At 47.5% G+C, this 5,070-nt stretch overlaps 1 pseudogene across 1 annotated transcript; it reads left to right on the top strand.

Annotated features, from left to right (window-relative positions):
- The first annotated feature begins 252 nt into the window (after positions 1-252).
- On the top strand, positions 253-1,922 carry LOC308244656 (ezrin-like; annotated as a pseudogene). Its single transcript has one exon. The product of its transcript is annotated as an ezrin-like (transcript).
- Positions 1,923-5,070: the final 3,148 nt, after the last annotated feature.

Below are 5,070 nucleotides of genomic sequence, written 5' to 3'. Positions count from 1 at the left end.
TAGAATGCTGCTTTTCAATATTTTGCTTACCCTCACACTGTTATTTAACATCATTTTGATTACATGAACCACTTATAAATTATCTCTAAGGGGCGCGGCCCCAAGACTCGCCCCTCCAGGGACTCTCGGCAGCACTCAGCCATCCCACGCACTGACTCGGAGCGCACGGTCCACAGTCTCCGGTCCCACCGCCGCCTCCGCCACTGCCGCACCGCGTTTTCGAGGAGCGAGGAGAACCCGCAGGAACTGAAAATGCCGAAACCAATCAATGTCCGGGTCACCACCATGGGTGCGGAGTTGGAGTTCGCCATCCAGCCGAACACGATAGGAAAGCAGCTTTTTGATCAGGTGGTGAAGACGATCGGCCTCCGGGAAGTGTGGTACTTCGGCCTCCAGAATGTAGATAATAAGGGATTTCCTACCTGGTTGAAACTTGATAAAAAGGTGTCGGCCCAGGAGGTCAGGAAGGAGAATCCCCTGCAGTTCAAGTTCAGGGCCAAGTCCTACCCCGAAGACGTGTCTGAGGAGCTCATCCAGGACATCACGCAGAAGCTTTTCTTCCTGCAAGTGAAGGAGGGCATTCTGAGCGATGAGATCTACTGCCCTCTGGAGACCGCGGTGCTCCTCGGCTAGTAGGCCGTGCAGGCCGAGTTTGGAGACTACAACCAAGAAATGCACAAGTCTGGGTACCTCAGCTCCGAGCGGCTGATCCCCCAGAGAGTCATGGGCCAGCACAAGCTCACCAGGGACCAGTGGGAGCACCGCGGGATGCTCAAAGACAGTGCCATGCTGGAGTATCTGAAGATCGCCAAGGACCCGGAAATGTACGGGATCAACTATTTTGAGATAAAAAATAAGAAAGGAACAGACCTGTGGCTTGGAGTGGATGCCCTGGAACTGAATATGAGAAAGATGATAAGTTGACCCCAAAGACTGGCTTTTCGTGGAGTGAGATCAGGAACATCTCTTTCAACGACAAGAAGGCGTCTGACTTCGTCTTCTACGCCCCCTGCCTGCGCACCAACAAGCGGATCCTGCAGCTCTGCATGGGGAACCACGAGCTGTACATGCGCCGCAGGAAGCCCGACACCATCGAGGTGCAGCAGATGAAGGCCCAAGCCCACGAGGAGAAGCACCAGAAGCAGCTGGAGCGGCAGCAGCTGGAAACCGAGAAGAAGAGGCGAGAGACCGTGGAGAGAGAGAAGGAGCAGATGATGCGGGAGAAGGAGGAGCTGATGCTCAGGCTCCAGGACTACGAGCAGAAGACCAAGACGCCCGAGAAAGAGCTCTCGGACCAGATCCAGAGGGCCCTGCAGCTGGAGCAGGAGCGGAAGCAGGCGCAGGAGGAGGCGGAGCGCCTGGAGGCCAACCGCATGGCTGCGCTGCGCTGCACTCCAAGAGGAGCTGGAGAGGCAGACAGTGGATCAGATAAAGAGCCAGGAGCAGCTGGCCTCGGAGCTGGCAGAGTACACCACCAAGATCGCCCTCGCAGGCGCAAGGAGGACGAGGTGGAGGAGTGACAGCACCCGGCCAAGGAAGCCCAGGATGACCTGGTGAAGACCAAGGAGGAGCTGCAGCTGGTGATGACGGCGCCCCCGCCTCCGCCGCCCCCTGTGTAAGAGCCGGTGGCCTATCATGTCCGCAAGAACCTGCAGGAGGAGGGCACGGAGGACTCCGAGCTGTCCAGCGAGGGCATCCTGGGCAACCGCAAGCAGGAGAAGCGGGTCACCGAGGCCGAGAAGAACCTGCGCGTGCAGCAGCAGCTGATGACTCTGTCCAGTGAGCTGTCCCAGGCCAGAGACGAGAGCAAGAGGACCCACAACAACACCATCCACAAGAGAACATGCGGCAAGGCCGCGACAAGTACAAGGATCCAGCAGGGCAACACCAAGCAGCGCATTGACCAGTTCGAGGCCATGTGAGGCCGCGGGACTGGCAGGGCGGCCCGAGCCGGGGCCCTGCGGGCCGCACGCAGACTCTGAAACTCATATTGGTAGTTCTCTAATCTAGACCCTCCTCGTACCAGTTCCTTTAAAGAGAGTAGCTGTTTCAGCGGGAATATTCCTGGGCTGGGACGGTGGGGGCTCCCCTGGTTATTTTCCCATTTGTATCATAGTGCCAAACGGGCCTGATTTTTACTGCTGTTATTATTGAATCACTTTCTGTCTGTGCTGGGGCAGGGCCGATCGAATCAAGGAAAGGGCCGCTGTATGCCCGAGGGACAGCTCCGTGCTGGCATGTGTGAGAGTCGTGTCATTCAAGCAACCCCGGTGGCTCGTCTGAGCCATACTCCTATATTTGAAATTAGCTCTGATTAATAGATTCACTTGATTTCTTGAAGGATGCATCTCTGTATTTATGTTTTTGAGGCTTAGAAACTGGTCGAAAGCATCACACACGTGCACACAGTGACTCCTCCCCCCGGGGGCCGCAGCCTCGCTCATTCCGGATAAACAGCATGGAGGACACTCGCTTAGATAAACTCCTGTTTAACAGTTAGAGGCTCCATGGTTGGACTCTCACCTGATTAGTAATGATCAGCTATATAGTATAATATTTATATATAAGCAATAATATGGGTTTGTAACATTAGTTAAAAAGGGAAAACTTTGTTCTGTATATTTTGTTACCTTTTACAGAATAATAAAAGAACATGAAAACCAAAAAAAAAAATCTCTAAATAAACTTTAATATTGTGTCCATTATTGCATTCTACACTCTCACTGGGATTTACTTAAACATCCTACCTCTACTTAAAATATGTCCCAAAGTGACACCCTGCATTCTTTTATTTTACTTTTTCCAATCCCAGCCCCTAGACAATACTAACATTTGGTGTTGTGGTTTCAGGTATTTTATAATTTATTGAATAATTTATAGTGTCCAGATTATGTTTAATAAATATTTTAAATCTAAGCTATTATTAAAATGTAGGTCACTTTGATTGACATTGCCTATTCATTTAAAATATGATGCTATCTTCTTTTAGGGATTGTATTTCTTTTGGAATCAACACATTTTCCTTTTTAGGTACCTTTTTTTGCATATTACCAATTATGGGCTTTTTTGGATTATAACATTAATTGAGCATAATCAATAGGAGAGCTTGATTACTACTTGCTATGAAGTCTCTGACTTGGCTACCCCACATGTTTCTCAAGTGTTGTGTTACTTATAAAGTTCCAGTATTATGTTACAATGCCACGTCTGCTGGCAGTTACCTTAAGAAGTTTTCAGGTCCATATTCTGCAGATGGTTATCTGAAGTCAATTGACACAGATCTCTCATTTCTTCAGGTTTGAAATGTGTCACTTTGAGTGATTGTTCTATTTGCCCTTATTCACCGGCTTTGTGGAACTCATCACTGCTTATTGACATCCTTTCCGTGGGTAAATTCTAAACTTAAAGCAGATCTCTTGTCACTGACTAGGTTAATGATTTTGCTTCAGAATTTTTTTTCTAAGTATATAATGCATTTTAAAAGTCTTAATACTAAAGGTTAATATAAATGTTTAGGTCATTTAAGATATAAATCTGAAAAATGATGCTAACATAGGCATTATAAAAAAAGTCTCTGGTATTCAAACTTCATGTAGTATTAAATCTAACAGTACATTTTATTTTAACAACATTGGGCCCAAAATAATAGTAAAGATAAATCCTAGGGTGAGTAATTAAATAAATAAAATATAATATATAATAAAGAGGTAATATGCAAATTGACCCTCTCACCCTTGCACAAGATGGCCGCCCCATGTGGTCAAAGATGGCCACCACAAGATGGCCAGCAGGGGAGGTTAGTTGTGGGTGATCAGGCCACATGGTTAGAGGCCAGCAGGGGAGGGCAGTTATGGTTGACCAGGCCTGCAGGGGAGGGCAGTTAGGGGTGACCAGGCCAGCATGGGAGGACAGTTAGGGGCAACTGGGCTGGCAGAGGAGGGCAGTTCGGGGCAACCAGGCTGGCAGGGGAGGGCAGTTAGGGGCAACTGGGCTGGCAGGGGAGGGCAGTTGGGGGCAATCGGGCCAGCAGGGGAGCAGTTAGGCAGAGATCAGGCTGGCAGGGGAGTGATTAGGTGGTGATCAGGCTGGCAGGCAGGCGAGCAGTTGGGAGCCAGCAGTCCTGAATTGTGAGAGGGATGTCCCAAATTAGAGAGGGTGCAGATTGGGCTGAGGGACACTTCTCAGTGCATGAATTTTGTGTACCAGGCCTCTAGTTAGACTATATTTATATATGAATGTATAACCAGGAGATCTTAAAAGGACATAGAGATGAAGAACCCATTTTGTAGAACCCTTGTTGATTTGTGTATAGTTCATTCAGAAGTGAATCTGGGCCAGGGTCAGTGAAATGCAGCCCTATGATGGTCACACACTTGGTTAGTGTGACTTCTGAATCTATTTGTGTGTGTGTGTGTGTATGACCATGAAGTTATAACAATAAATAGAAAACAAATCTAAACAAATAGTAAGATTCTGCCTAAAATTTTGTACTAAACATTAGCAGTTTTTTATATTACTGTGCTATATTCATTTGCATAAATATTTTGCTGAACTAAAATAATAAAATTTAGCACAGTTTCCATAAAGACTGCAGGAGAATATGCCCAACATCATGTGCTTGGAGTATGCAAGAAAAACTGGCCAACCTCACCACTTTTGTAGTCATTGTGATAATAAACTGAATTTCCAGACCAACAATAACTATAATATTGTGTCTGGCAGTATAAGACTGGGAATTAGAACACAGTCATGGAAACAGAATTTAGTGAGAAGAAACGTTCTGTTTTAGGAAATATTGGGATTTGTACATTATAATAAAAACCTAATATGCTAAGTGTCTGGTCATCCAGTCAGCCATTCAACCAATCAAAATGTAATATGATAATGATATGCTAAGGCCACTCAATCGCTCGTAATGACATGCACTGACCACCAGGGGGCAGATGCTCTGACCTGTAGGCTAGCTTGCTGCTGGGGTCCAGCCAACTGGGACTGGACATGCCCTGGAGCCCTCCTGGGGTCCCTCCCCAGCTGGCCAACCTCTCACATCCCTCCCTAACCCCGATCGTG

Source organism: Plecotus auritus (assembly GCF_963455305.1).
Source record: "Plecotus auritus genome assembly, chromosome: 3".
Classification (NCBI taxonomy): Eukaryota; Metazoa; Chordata; class Mammalia; order Chiroptera; family Vespertilionidae; genus Plecotus; species Plecotus auritus.
The sequence above is the reverse complement of the archived record's forward strand: the minus strand, read 5'-3'. Positions and strand labels throughout refer to the sequence as shown.